Below are 16,020 nucleotides of genomic sequence, written 5' to 3' on the forward strand. Positions count from 1 at the left end.
AGATCCCCACCACCCTCTGGGTGAAAAAGTTCTTCCTCACATCCCCTCTAAACCTCCTGCCCCTTACCTGAAATCTATGCCCCCTGGTTATTGATCCCTCCACCAAGGGGAAATGTTCCTTCCTGTCGACCCTATCTATGCCCCTCATAATTTTATATACCTCAATCATGTCCCCCCTCAATCTCCTCTGCTCCAGGGAAAATAACCCCAGTCTACCCAAAATCTTCTCATAACTAAAAGTCTCCAGCTCAGGCAACGTTCTGGTAAATCTCCTCTGCCCTCTCTCTAGTGCAATCACATCCTTCCTATAATGCGGATTCCAGAACTGCACGCAGTACTCTAGCTGTGGCCTAACCAGTGTTTTATACAGTTCCAGCATAACCTCTCTGCTCTTATATTCTCTGCCTCAGCTAATAAAGGCAAATATCCCATATGCCTTCTTAACCACCTTATCTACCTGTCCAGCTATCTTAAGGGACTGATGGACATGTACACCAAGGTCCCTCTGATCCTCGGTACTTCCAGGAGGCCTGCTATTCATTGTGTATTCCCGTGCCTTGTTTGTCCTGCCCAAGTGCAAGTTCTACCTCAAATAGGTCATGAGGCCTCAAAACGTCAACTCTTTTCTTCTCCGACGATGCTGCCAGACCTGCTGAGTTTTTCCAGGTAATTCTGTTTTTGTTTAGGAAGCAGAGGGTGATGGTCGAGAGGCGTTTTTGTGACTGGATGCCTGTGTCCAGTGAGATTCCACAGGGATCGGTGTTGGGTCCCTTGCTGTTTGTGGTTTATGTAAATGATTTAGACTTGAATGTAGGAAGGTTGATCAGTAAGTTCACGGGTGACACGAAAATTGGTGGAGTGGTAAATAATGAGGAGGATAGCCTTAGATTACAGGAGGATATAGACGGGCTGGTCAGATGGGCTGATCAGTGGCAAATGGAATTTAATCCAGATAAGTGTGAGGTGATGCACTTGGGCAGGACAAACAAGGCACGGGAATACACGGTGAATAGCAGGCCTCCTGGAAGTACCAAGGATCAGAGGGACCTTGGTGTACATGTCCATCAGTCCCTTAAGATAGCTGGACAGGTAGATAAGGTGGTTAAGAAGGCATATGGGATACTTGCCTTTATTAGCTGAGGCAGAGAATATAAGAGCAGGGAGGTTATGCTGGAACTGTATAAAACACTGGTTAGGCCACAGCTAGAGTACTGCGTGCAGTTCTGGAATCTGCATTATAGGAAGGATGTGAGGACTGGAAACGTCAACTCTTTTCTTCTCTGCCGTTGCTTCCAGACCTGCTGAGTTTTTCCAGGTAATTCTGTTTTTGTTTTGGATTTCTAGCATCCACAGTAGTTTTTTGTTTTTAACCCTCTGCTTCCTGCCACTCAGCCAATTCTGGATCCAATTTGCCAAATTGCCTTGGATCCCATGGGCTCTGACCTTCGTTATCAGTCTCCCATGCGGGACCTTATCAAAAGCCTTGCTGAAGTCCAAGTAGACTACGTCAAATACATTGCCATCATCTACACACCTGGTCACCTCTTTGAAAAATTAAATCAAACTGGTTAGACGTGACCTCCCAAAACCATGCTGACTGTCCTTGATTAATCCCTGGATCTCCAAGTGTAGATTAATTCTGTCCCTCAGAATTGCTTCCAATAGTTTCCCCACCACTGAAGTTAGACTGATTGGCCTGTAGTTCCCTGGTTTATCCCTCCCTCCCTTCTTGAATAATGGTACCACATTGGCTGTCCTCCAGTCCTCTGGCACCTCTCCTGTGGCCAGGGAGATGTTGAAAATTATTGCCAGCGCCCCTGCTATCTCCTCCCTCGCCTCACTCAACAGCCTGGGATACATTTCATCCGGGCCTGGAGATTTATCTACTTTTAAGCCTGCCAGACCACTTAGAACCTCCTCCCCTTCTATGCTAATTTCTTTAATTATATCACAGTCCTTCTGCCTGATTTCCAAACCCACGTCGTCCCTCTCACTTGTGAACACCGACACAAAGTATTCATTTAGAACCCTACCTACATCTACCACAAAACACACACAAATTACCACTCTGGTCCTTAAGGGGCTGAATGGCCTCCTGCTCCTATTTCTTATGTTAAATGATCAAGGGCATCCCCAAATGTTCCATCGGCAATATTTCAGCCCAACAGTCATGAGATCACAATTTTGGTTGATGGAAAGTATTGACCAGGACACTGGGGGGGAACTCCCCCTGTTCTTTTCCTTCCAATAGTGGCCATGAGTTCTTGTACCTTCACCTGGTGGAGGGGACCAGAAGGTTCAAGGCCTCTCAGTGCAGTATTCCCTCAGTGCTAGCATTGGGAGTACCGGCATGGATTATAGGCTAAATTCTCTGGAGTCAGACTCGAACCCACAACCTTCTGATTCAGAAGTGAGAGTGTGTGACCCAGTGAACTGCAGATCACATTCACACCAGATCATGTCTTAAATCTGAAAGTTAAACTATACTCATTTATTAAATCTGAAAGATAAGCTGTACTATTTATTTTATATCTGCACTTCCTACCAAATTTACATTGGGATATATTCAATTGCCAAGGTGAAGAAGCAGAGCAGGAGAATGTCTCAGAGACCCCCTGTGGACATGGTTAGGCACGATGCACACCCGCTTTTCCCCCTTCAATTTATGGCCAGCAACACAAAGATTTCAAACCCATTGTGATTTTAATTTGCATTTATACACCGCTTTTCAATCAGCCAGAATTTCCAAAACCATTATCCCGGAGGTTTATCCCAGAGCTTAGGGCCCAGGCAGCTGGAAGTATGGCTACCAAGGGTGGAGTGATTAACATTGGCAATGGTCAAAAGGCCAAAATCTATCCTCAGAGAAGAGTGATATGGACTGGAAATGTTAACTCTGATTCTCTCTTCACAGATGCTGCCAGAGCTGCTGAGTTTTTCCAGCATTTTATGTCCTTCTCTAAAATAGCCTGTTCGCTGATTGGTTCCAGATTCCAGAACGTATTGTCCCAAAAGAAACTTTCCTGAATATACTCTGTGAACACATCCTTCAGGCTACCTTTGCCATTTGATTCGTCAATTTATATGAAGATTAAAATAACCCATGATTACTTCAGCACCTTTCTTACAATCCCCCATTATTGCTTGATTTATACTCCATCCTACAGTATAGCTACTGTCAGGGGAGTCTATAAGCTATTCCCACCAGTGATTCTTTCCTTTGCTATCTCTTATCTTCGCCCAAACTGATTCTACATTTCATTCCTCTGAACCAAGATCATTTCTCACTACTCGAACAGATCTCAACCTGTTATTAACAAAGCCACCCCACCTCCTTTTCCTTTCTTCCTGTCCTTCTGAAATGTCAAATACCCTGGAATATTCAGGCCCCAGCCATGGTCATTTTGCAACCATGTCTCTGTAATGTCTATCATACCATACTCATGCATTTCTATTTGTGCTATCAATTCACCCATCCTGTTACAAATGCAGCGCACACTCCTTGACCTTTAATTCTGTCATTTTGACGTTTTTCCCTACACTGACCTTATTTGCTGATGCACTCTTATGTTTGTGTGCTCTGTCCCTCCCTGTCACACTCTAATTACCATTACCCACATCACTACTCTGCACTACTGCCTTATCCTTTAACTTTCCAAACCCTTCCTCATGTAAACCCCCTCCCCCAAAATTTAGTTTAAAGCCCCCTCTACAGCCCCAGTTATATGATTCTCCAGGACGCTGGTCACAGCACAGTTCAGGTGAAGACTGTCCCAATGGTACAGCTCCCACTTTCCCCATGAATAAAACCCGCTTCTCCCACACCAGTCTTTGAGCCATGCATTCATCTCTCAGATCTTATTTACCCTATGCTGATTTGCTAGTGGCTCAGGTAGTAATCCGGAGATTGTTGCCTTTCTGGTTCTGCTTTTTAAGTTAGTCCCTAGCTGCTCATTCTCCCTCAGCAGAGCCTCTTTCTTACTTCTATCTATGTCATTGGTTCCCAACTGGATCCTTCCCCTCTCACTGCAAGTTCCACTCCAGCCCCGAGGAGATGTCCTTAACCCTGGCACCAGGCAGGCAACACAGCCTTCAGGACTCAGGCCCTCGGCTGCAGAGAACAGTGTCTACCTCTCTAACTATACTGTCCCCTACAACAACTACATTCCTTTTCACTCCCTCCCTTTGAATGGCTTGTGTTAAGTTTGCTGATCCACCCTGCAGTCCCTGCTCACACAAGCTGCAAGGACCCTGAACCAGTTGGACAATTGCAAAAAGCCTGTGCCTGCTCCATTGCTGCCTTCTGGGTCCTCAGGACATGCCTCATTTACAATCCCACCCTCCTGTCCCCTGACCATGGACCAAATCGGAAATACCTAGCCTATGGGGCGTGACAGCCTCCTGGAACAAAGTGTCCAGCTAACTTACCTCCTCCCTGATGCATCGCATTGTCCGAAACTCGGAGCCCAGCTCCTCAGCTTACCGCGGGTGTGCATCCCACTGGTGTCCACCAGTGTCCACGTGCTACAGCTGCAACACATCACCTGCCCTGCCATTTTGATTTTGTGTGTATTTAACTAATTAGGTTTGGAATATCATTCAACGATTATCCATTGTTAAATTATGGAGTTGAACTGTTGTGTGGCAAACTCCACAATTCTATCAAAATTAAACAAATTCTCCCCTGCTCTCAAGAGACCAAATCTTGCTCAGGTATCTGTGATGTTCACTCCCACATTTTCAATCTGATGGAGCCTCAACAGTCAGTAACAAGCTAAGATCATAAGATCAAAAGAAATGTGAACAGGGGCAGTCCATTGGGCCCATCAAGCCTGCTCCACAATTATAGAAAAGACTGCAGGGCTACAAAATATGTATTCATCCACAACAAGGGATGAACTGAGACAACAACAACTTGCATTTATACAGCACCTTAGTGTGGTAAAACATCCCAAGTACTTCACAGGAGCAGTCGCAGACAATAGCCAAGGGCCAAAAGGTCCAAGGAAGGAGTCTTAAGGGTCAATCATTTGGAGTAATGACCATCTAAGTATTTACAAATGGGACAGAGTTGTGAAAGGTAACTAAGGTACGACGTCACATCAAGTTTGGTACAACATCTTCCCAAAGTTGGTTCTTCTTGGTGTGGGACCCTTTACAATGAGTGTTTGCAGCTCATTCAAAAACCATAGCGTAGAACACCCTGTCCGTGCTCATCTTCACACTTGTCTACTTCTTGTGGGACCTTGGATGAGCCTTTGAGTCTAATTGCTGTGATCAGGCCAGGAAAAGAGAGGTTTGCATTTATTTAGCGCTTTTCACAACCACTGAAGTACTTTTTTGATGTGTGGTCACTGTTGTAATGTAGGAAATGCAGCAGTCACTTTGCACACGGCAAGATCCCACAAACAGCAATGATATCATGACCCAGATCATCTGTTTTTTGCGATGTTGATTGAGGGATAAATATTGGCCCCAGGAAGAACTCCCCTACTCTCCTTCGAAATTGTGACCATGGGGTCTTTCTACAGCTACCTGAGCAGGTAGACAGGGCCTCAGTTTAACGATGGCACCTCTGACAGTGTAGCTCTCCCTCAACACCGCTTCACCCTTCTTAAATAGTGGAGTGATGTTGGCAGTTTCCCAATCCATGGGGGGCAAGTCCTGAATCAAGGGAGCTTTGGAAGAATATAACTAGAGCACCGGAAAAAGCACCATGTTGGTCATATTGCTGGACCAGTAATCCAGGGGCCTGGGCTAATGCTTCAGGGACACCTGAGAACTCCCCTACTCTTCCTCGAAATGCTGGTGGACAATTAAACAACTCACTGGAGGAGGTGGCTCCACGAATATCCCCATCCTCAATGATGGGGGAGTCCAGCACATCAGTGCAAAAGATAAAGTTGGAGCATTTGCTACAATCTTCAGCCAGAAGTGCGGAGTGGATGATCCATCTCAGCTTCCTCTGCAGCTGGGGACCAGCATCACAGGTGCCAGTCTTCAGCCAATTCGATTCACTCCATGTGATATCAAGGAACGGCTGTAGGCACTGGATACTACAAAGACTATGGGCCCTGACAATATTCCAGCAGCGGTTCTGAAGACATATGTTGTCCATAACTAGCCATGCCCTTAGCCAAGTTGTTCCAGTACATCTGCAACATGGGCATCTACCTGGAACTGTGGAAAATTGCCCAGGTATGTCTTGTACACAAAAAGCAGGACAAATCCAACCCGGCCAATTACCCCCCCATCAGTCTACTCTCCATCATCAGTAAAGTAATGGAGTGGACACTCATAGCAGTATCAAGTGGTACATACTCAGCCTCCATCTGTTCTATGATTCAAGCTCTGTAATCTTCTCCAGCCCTACAATCCTCCAGGATCTCGGAGTTCCTCTAATTTGATCCCTTGAGAGTTCCTGGTTTTAACATCTCGATCATTGGCAGCTGTGCCTTCAGTTGCCTGCCTTAGCCTTGGAATTCCCTCCCCAAACCTCCCTACCATTCTAATTCTCTGTCCTCCTTTAAGACACTCCTTAAAACCTACCTCTTTAACAAAGCTTTTGCCTCTGCCCCTCAGCTGTGGTTTAGTGGGCTGCACTCTCCCCTCTGAAGTCAGAAGATTAAGTTCCACTCCAGGGCTTGAGGACAAAAACCCAGGCTGACACTCCGGTGTGATACTGACGGAGCCCTGCATTGTCAAAAGTGCTGTCTTTCAGATGAGATGTTAAACCATCTGCCTGCTTGGGTTAATGCAAAAGATTTTGTGGCAGGGAAGTTTCCCATGGTGTCCTGGCCAATATTTATCACTCAGCCAACGTCACAAAATAGATTATCTGCTCATTACCCTATTACTGTTTGTGGGATCTTGCTGTGTACAAGTTAGCTGCTGCATTTCCTACATTACAACAAATGACTACACTTCACTGCTATAAAGTGCTTTGAGGCATCCAGTGGTTGTGAAAAGCGCAAAACAAAAACAAGCCTTTCTTTTCTCTGTCCCAGTATCTCTTTATGTGGCTTAGCATGAAATTTTGCTCTATAACATTCCTCTGAAGCATTATGTTAAAGGTGGTGTATGTTGTAGTCCTCAGAGAGTGGGGAGAATGTGGAACTCGCTCCCACAGTGTCATGATCGTAAGTTAAACCATTTCTTCCTGTTATGTGCATCATGTGACTGTATAGACCAATCAGCCCTAAGCGTGGGGAATCTTAGGGGCAGAGCCTTTTAGCCTTGGCCTTGGAACAAGCATGTGGTCTCCTCTGGGGTCTGTAAGTAAAGTTCACTGTTTCTTACAAGAAACCAGTCCTGCACTCTCCAAGTTTATCACAACTGGCAGGGAGGGTAAATAGCACTGACACAGTGCCTCGCCTCGCGACTGTGAGTAATCTGATATTTTAAGGGAAGGAAGAGAAGAAGTGTACTCACCAGCAATGCCTCTCTTTGGCAGAATTGACCCGTACGACTCACTCTTCGAGGACTGGAGTCAATCCATTGAGCGATTAGGTTTCTACATTATAGCTGATAAATAACAGCGGGGGAGAAACAGAATGCGATTCCCCTAAATGTCTGCGGGAGCAAAACCTATAACCTAATCCATAGCTCAACAGCTCCGAACGCGCCAAATTCCACATCCCTCGCCGAGTTAGTAGACCCCGTGAAAGGACACTTTCAGCCTAAACCTTGGGTGATCATGCAAAGATTCAAGTTTAACTCTCGAGCAAAGGCCCCCAATGAGTCGATCACAACATACACCGTGAAGTTAAAACAGTTAACGGAGCACTGAGGGGAGGGGATGGCATAGTGGTATTGTTGCTGGACTAGTAATCCAGAGACCCAGGGTAATGACTGGTTTGAATTCAATAAAAATCTGGAATTAAAAGTTTAATATTGTTGTAGAAAAGTATCTGCCTCACTAAGGAGGGAACTTAGGGAAAGAGGGAAATCTGTTGCCCTTACCTGGTCTGGCCTACATGTGACTCCAGACCTTGTGGTTGGCTCTTAAATGCCCTCTGGAATGGCATTTAAATGCTACAAAGTCACAAAAAAATGAATGAAATTGGATGGGCCACCTGACATCAGCCTGGGCACTGGAAGTGACAATGGCCCTGTCGACCCTGCAAAGTCCTCCTTACCAACATCTGGGTGTTAGGGCCAAAATTGGGAGAGCTGTCTCACAGGCTGGTCAAGCAACAACCTGACATGATCATCCTCACGGAATCATACCTTACAGATAATGTCCCAGACCCACCGGCAGGACAGACCCAGCAGAGGTGACAGCACAGTGGTATACAGTCAGGAGGGAGTTGCCCTGAGAGTCCTCAACATTGACTCCAGACCCCAAGGAGTCTCATGCCATCAGGTCAAACATGGGCAAGGAAACCTCCTGCTGATTACCACGTCCCGCCCTCCCTCAGCTGATGAATCAGTGCTCCTCCATGTTGAACATCACTTGGAGGAAGCACTGATGGTGACAAGGGTGTAGAATGTACTCTGGGTTGGGGACTTCAATATCCATCACCAAGAGTGTCTCGGTAGCACCACTACTGGCCGAGTCCTAAATGACATAGCCACTAGACTGGGTCTGCGGCAGGTGGCGAGGGAACCAACAAGAGGGAAAAACATGCTTGACCTCATCCTCAGCAACCTGCCTGTCGCAGATGCATCTGTCCATGACAGTGTCGGTAGGAGTGACCACCGCACAGTCATTGTGGAGATGAAGTCCTGTCTTCACATTGAGGATACCCTCCATCATGTTGTGTGGTGCTACCACCGTGCTAAATGGGATAGATTTCAAACAGATCTAGCAACTCAAGACTGGGCATCCATGAGGTGCTGTGGGCCATCAACAGCAGCAGAATTGTACTCGAACACAATCTGTAACCTCATGGCCTGGCAAATCCCCCACTCTACCATTACCACCAAACCAGGGGATCAACCCTGGTTCAATGAAGAGTGCAGGAGGGTATGCCAGGAGCAGCACCAGGCATACCTAAAAATGAGGTGTCAACCTGGTGAAGCTATAACACAGGACTACTTGTGTTCCAAACAGCATAAGCAACAAGTGATAGACAGAGCTAAGTGATCCCTCAACCAACGGATCAGATCTAAGCTCTGCAGTCCTGCCACATCCAGTTGTGAATGGTGGTGGACAATTAAACAACTCACTAGAGGAGGATGCTCCACAAATATCCCCATCCTCAATGATGGAGGAGCCCAGCACATCAGTGCAAAAGATAAGGATGAAGCATTTGCTACAATCCTTCGGAGATTCCCAGCATCACAGACGCCAGTCTTCGGCCAATTCGATTCACCCCACGTGATATCAAGAAACAGCTGAAGACACTGGATACTGCAAAGGCTATGGTATATGATAATATTCTGGCAATAGTACTGAAGACTTGTGCTCCAGAACTTGCCGCGCCCCTAGCCAAGCTGTTCCAGTACAGCTACAACACTAGCATCTACCCGGATTGCCCAGGTACGTCCTGTACACAAAAAGCAGGACAAATCCAACCCAAATCCAACCTGGCCAGTTACTGCCCCATCAGTCTACTCTCCATCATCAGTAAAGTAATGGAAGGGGTCATCAGCAGTGCTATCAAGCGGCATTTGCTTAGCAATAACCTGCTCACTGATGCCCAGTTTGGGTTCCGCCAGGGCCACTCAGCTCCTGACCTCATTACAGCCTTGGTTCAAACATGGACAAAAGAGCTGAACTCCAGAGGTGAGGTGAGAGTGACTGCCATTGACATCAAGGCAGCATTTGACCAAGTGTGGCATCAAGGAGCCCTAGCAAAACTGGAGTCAATGGGAATCAGGGGGAAAACTCTCCACTGGTTGGAGTCATACCTAGCACAAAGGAAGATGGCTGTGGTTGTTGGAGGTCAGTCATCTCAGCTCCAGGACATCACTGCAGGAGTTCCTCAGGGTAGTGTCCTCGGCCCAACCATCTTCAGCTGCTTCATCAATGACCTTCCTTCCATCATAAGGTCAGAAGTGGGGATGTTTGCTGATGATTGCACAATGTTCAGCACCATTTGCGACTCCTCAGATACTGAAGCTGTCCATATCCAAATGCAACAAGACCTGGACAATATCGAGCATTGCGCTGACAAGTGGCAAGTAACATTCGCGCCATACAAGTGTCAGGCAATGACCATCCGGTGACTAGTGGAGTTCCGCAGGGGTCAGTGTTGGGACCACAACTTTTCACTTTATACATTAATGATCTAGATGAAGGAACTGAGGGCATCCTGGCTAAGTTTGCAGATGATACAAAGATAGGTGGAGGGACGGGTAGTATTGAGGAGGCGGAGAGGCTGCAGAAGGATTTGGACAGGTTAGGAGAATGGGCAAAGAAGTGGCAGATGGAATACAACGTGGGCAAGTGTGAGGTCATGCACTTTGGTAGGAAGAACAGAGGCATAGACTTTTCTAAACGGGGAGAGAATTCAGAAATCTGGAGTGCAAAGGGACTTGGGAGTCTTAGTCCAGGATTCTCTTAAGGTTAACTTGCAGGTTAAGTCGGTAGTTAGGAAGGCAAATGCAATGTTGGCATTTATTTTGAGACGACTAGAATATAAAAGCAGGGATGTGCTGCTGAGGCTTTATAAGGCTCTGGTCAGACCACATTTAGAATATTGTGAACAATTTTGGGCCCCGTATCTCAGGAAGGATGTGCTGGCCCTGGAGAGGGTCCAGAGGAGGTTCACGAGAATGATCCCAGGAATGAAAGGCTTAACATGAGGAACGCTTGAGGACTCTGGGTCTATACTCGATGGAGTTTAGAAGGATGAGGGGGGATCTGATTGAAACTTACAGAATACTGAAAGTCCTGGATAGAGTGGACGTGGGGAAGATGTTTCCATTAGTAGGAGAGACTAGGACCCGAGGGCACAGCCTCAGAGTAAAGGGAAGACCTTTTAGAACAGAGATGAGGAGAAACTTCTTTAGCCAGAGGGTGGTGAATCTATGGAATTCATTGCTACAGAAGGCTGTGGAGGCCAGGTCATTGAGTATATTTTAGAGCGAGATAGATAGGTTCTTGATTGGTAAGGGGATCAAAGGTTACGGGGAGAAGGCAGGAGAATGGGGTTGAGAAACTTATCAGCCATGATTGAATGGCGGAGCAGACTCGATGGGCCGAATGGCCTAATTTCTGCTCCTATGTCTTATGGTCTTATCTCCAACAAGAGAGAATCCAACCATCACCTCTTGATGTTCAATGGCATTAGCATCACTGAATTCCCCAACCATCAACATCCCGGGGGTTACTATTAATCAGAAACTGAACTGGACTAGCCATATAAATACTGTGGCTACAAGAACAGGTTAGAGGCTGGGAATCCTGTGGTGAGTAACTCACCTCCTGACTCCCCAAAGCCTGTCCATCATCTACAAGGCACAGGTTAGGAGTGTGATGGAATACTCTCCACTTGCCTGGATGAGTGCAGCTCCAACAACACAAGAAGCTCAACACCATCCAGGACAAAGCAGCCCCGCTTGATTGGCACCACATCCACAAAAATTCACTCCCTCCACCACCGACGCACAGTAGCAGCAGTGTGTGTACCATCTACAAGATGCACTGCAGGAACTCACCAAGGCTCCTTCGACTGCATCTTCCCAACCCATGGCCACTACCATCTAGAAGGACAAGGGCAGCAGACACATGGGAACATCACCACCTGGAAGTTCCACTCCAAGTCACTTACCATCCTGACTTGGAAATATATCGCCGTTCCTTCACTGTCGCTGGGTCAAAATCCTGGAGCTCCCTCCCTAACAGCACTGTGGGTGTACCTACACCACATGGACTGCAGCGGTTCAAGAAGGCAGCTCACCACCACCTTCTCAAGGGCAATTAGGGATGGGCAATAAATGCTGGCCCAGCCAGCAAAGTCCACATCCCATGATTGAATAAAAAAATGAATAAACTGTGACTTTAAACAACATATTGCACGAACGTTTAGTTTGTGGCATTAACAACCACATCATTCAGTGCCGTTTGTTTGCAGAGGTTGAGATAGGCGTGAAGTGTGCCATGGAGGTAGCGCTAGCAATGGAGAGTGCTGAGAGGGACTCGCAGGCTCTGTAGAGTGTGCAACATGGCACCGTTTTGCAGCTGGGGTGGGAACTTGCTGCTGGGCATGGCGCAAAGACCAGGGAGGCTAGCGTGAAGCGGGACACAGTCCCTATCGCTCGAAAAACAAAAAGAAATATTGGAAGCAGCTCACCAGCTAACCCAGGAGATAAAATGTTACCGATGTGGGGAAATCATGCACCTGGAGTCTGTAGATTTAAAGGGGCAAAATGCCACTCCTGTCACAAAAAGGGTATGTTGTTAAACAGCACAGAACTCGATCAAGGCAGCCATTTAGACAGCAGGTCACGTTAAATGAAGTGCACAATATGGATGAGTCAGGAGTTACTGAGGCTGACGTTTATTCCCTACACAATCTGAAGGCCAGGAAAACTGAACCAATTCAAATAAATCCTCTGCTCATAGAAGTGGACACAGGAGTATCGACCACAGCGGTGGGAGAACACAGCTTTAAATACCTCACAGAAGGTACCCAGCCATTGAGTCTGGAGAAAACCGCTGCTCAGTTAAAAACATATTCAGGAGAAGCAATACAGGCGAAAGGCATCACCCCTGTGCCTGTATCATACAGACAGCCCAGCTGTCAGTAATTGTTGTAACAGGAGAAGGACCTAGCTTTCTGGGCTGTGATAGGTTGAAGGAAATCAAACTAAACGGGTCAGAAAATTTTCAGGTCAGGACAGGAAGAAATCCTGGGTTGACGAGGGAACATGATGGTGGCTTTTGGAATGAGATGGAAGATCCGAAGAAGTTTCACAGGAAGCACAGGTCCCTCAGGTCAGAGTTGGCTCCACGGGAAGATCGTGAAAAGAGGCTAAATGAATGCAGTGCCACTCTGAACCAACTGAAGAAACAGTTGGAAGGAAAAACCCGCCGATGTTCAATGTTCCAAGAGGAAACGGAAAGATACAAACAAGAGACAGAAAGAGCTGAAGAATCAGTTGATGGAGACAGAAGAGGCTTTAAAAGGAAAAGCCATTTCCAAGAAGCAAATGGGCAGCTCAGCCCCCCGAACTGAACCGAGGTAAGATTACATCAGAGAGAAATGTGAAATCAAAGTGAAGGATGAGACAAAACCCTGTGGTAAAGGGAAAACAGAAACCAAAGCTGAAAAGCCAGTAGGATAAGTATCCAGAACCCTTCCTGCAGCCAAGAAAGGTTACTCACAAATTGAAAAAGAGGGCTTATCGATAGGATTTGGAGTAAAGAAGTTCCATCAATATTTACACGGTTGACTCTTCACCATGGCGTCAGATCACAAACCACTGTTAGGATTGTTTAGTGAAGATAAGGCAATCCCACCGATAGTCTCTGCTAGAATTTAAAGATGGGCTTTAATTTTGTCAGCATACGAGTATTATGCACCATTCAGGTGTGTGTATAGTAAATGCAGACTCCCTTTGCCCTTTGTTCCAGTAACTCAAGAGGCAGTACTTGCATTCAATTTCCTGGACTCCTCACCAGTCTGCATGAGACGGTTAAAGAATTGGACAAATCGGGATCCAATTTTAGCAAGAGTCTGCAAACAAGTATTACAAGGATGGTCAAATGCACAAGTCCCTGAAGAATTAAAACCATTCTTTGTACGTAGGTCATCACTGAGTTGTCAAGATGGTATCACCTTATGGGGAGCAAGAGTTGTTACCCCTGTGCAAGGAAGAGAACCATTATTGGAAGAACTTCATAGTGCGCATCCTGGTATTTTGAAAATGAAGATGTTTGCACAAAGTTATATCTGGTGCCCAGGTATAGACAGTGACATAGAAAAAATGGTGAACCACTGTCTCCAGTGCCAGCAACAACAGAAGTTGCCCATTTCAGCTCCACTGCATCCGTGGGAGTGGTCGGGTCAACCCTGGGTTAGAGCACATAGAGAGTATGTAGGTGCGTGTTTCTGGTGATTATCGACGCACATTCCAAATGGATAAACGTGTTTGAAGTGAGATCATCTACTCCGTCTGCAACCATTGAGAAACGGTGCCAGAGTTTCAGTGTTCATGCTTTGCCTGAAGTTATTGTGTCAGACAATGATATGGCTTTCACTGGCACTGAATTCCAAAGATTCGTGTACCTAGGTGGAATGAAACATGTCAGAACAGCACTGACACATCCTTCATGTGATGACTTGAAAGAGCAGTACAAACCTTTAAAACAGGTAAGGAGAAACTATCAGAGGGAATATTATCGGAGAATCACAGAATCCCAGTGCAGTAGAGGACCTTCGGCCCATTGAGTCTGCACTGACACGTGAGAAACACCTGACCTACCTACCTAATCCCCTTTACCAGCACTTGGCCCATAGCCTTGAATGTTATGATGTGCCAAGTGCTCATCCTGGTGCTTCTTAAAGGGTGTGAGGCAACCCACCTCCACCACTCTCCCAGGCAGCGCATTCCAGACCATCACTACCCCCTGGGTAAAAAAGTTTTTTCTCACATCCCCCCTAAACCTCCTGCCCCTCACCTTGAACTTATGCCCCCTTGTGACTGACCCTTCAACTAAGGGGAACAGCTGCTCCCTATCCACCCTGTCCATGCCCCTCATAATCTCGTACACCTCGATCAGGTCACCCCTCAGTCTTCTCTGCTCCAATGAAAACAACCCAAGTGTATCCAACCTCTCTTCATAACTTAAATGTTTCATCCCAGGCAACATCCTGGTGAATCTCCTCTGCACCCCCTCCAGTGCAATCACATCCTTCCTATAATGTGGCGACCAGAACTGCACACAGTACTCCAGCTGTGGCCTCACCAAGGTTCCATACAACTCCAACATGACCTCCCTACTTTTGTAATCTATGCCTCGATTGATAAAGGCAAGTGTCCCATATGCCTTTTTCACCACCCCACTAACATGCCCCTCCGCCTTCAGAGATCTATGGACACACATGCCAAGGTCCTTTTGTTCCTCATAACTTCCTAGTGTCATGCCATTCACTGAATACTTCCTTGTCAAATTACTCCTTCCAAAGTGTATCACCTCACACTTTTCAGGGTTAAATTCCATCTGCCACTTATCTGCCCATTTGACCATCCCGTCTATATCTTCCTGTAGCCCAAGACACTCAACCTCACTGTTAACCATCCGGCCAATCTTTGTGTCATCCGCAAACTTTCTAATCCTCCCCCCAACATAGTCATCTATGTAATTTATATAAATGACAAATAATAGGGGACCGAGCACAGATCCCTGTGGTACGCCACTGGACACTGGCTTCCAGTCACCAAAACATCCTTCTGTCATCACCCTCTGTGTCCTACAACTAAGCCAGTTTTGAATCCACCTTATCAAATTACCCTGTATCCCATGTGCATTTGCTTTCTTTATAAGTCTCCCATGTGGGATCTTGTCAAAGGCTTTGCTGAAATCCATATAAATTACATCAACTGCATGAAACATGAATTTCAAGATTTCTGTTCAGCTATTGCAAAACTCCTTTTGTGACCACTGGTTTAACAGCTTGAGAATTGTTAATGAAGCGCCGACTTTGTACGAGATTGAGTCTCGTCTTCCCTAATTTAGGGGGAAAGTGCAGAGAAACCAGGGTAGTCAGAAAGTAAATCATGATGTCTACAGTAAACCAAGAGTTTACTGTGGGAGAGACAGTTTTTGTACAAAATTTTGGAACTGGACCAAGATGGGCCCCTCCGGAGGTCCCCAGCATCACAGATGCCAGTCTTCAGCCAATTCAATTCACTCCACGTGACATCAAGAAACGGCTGAAGGCATTGGATACTGCAAAGGCTATGGGCCTGATGATATTCCGGCAATAGTACTGAAGACTTGTGCTCCAGAACTTGCCGCACCCCTAGCCAAGCTGTTCCAGAACAGCTACAACACTGGCACCTACCCAGCTATGTGGAAAATTGCCCAGGTATGTCCTGTACACAAAAAGCAGGACAAATCCAACC

This window comes from Cetorhinus maximus, chromosome 34, assembly GCF_964194155.1.
Source record: "Cetorhinus maximus chromosome 34, sCetMax3.hap1.1, whole genome shotgun sequence".
In the NCBI taxonomy this organism is placed as follows: domain Eukaryota; kingdom Metazoa; phylum Chordata; class Chondrichthyes; order Lamniformes; family Cetorhinidae; genus Cetorhinus; species Cetorhinus maximus.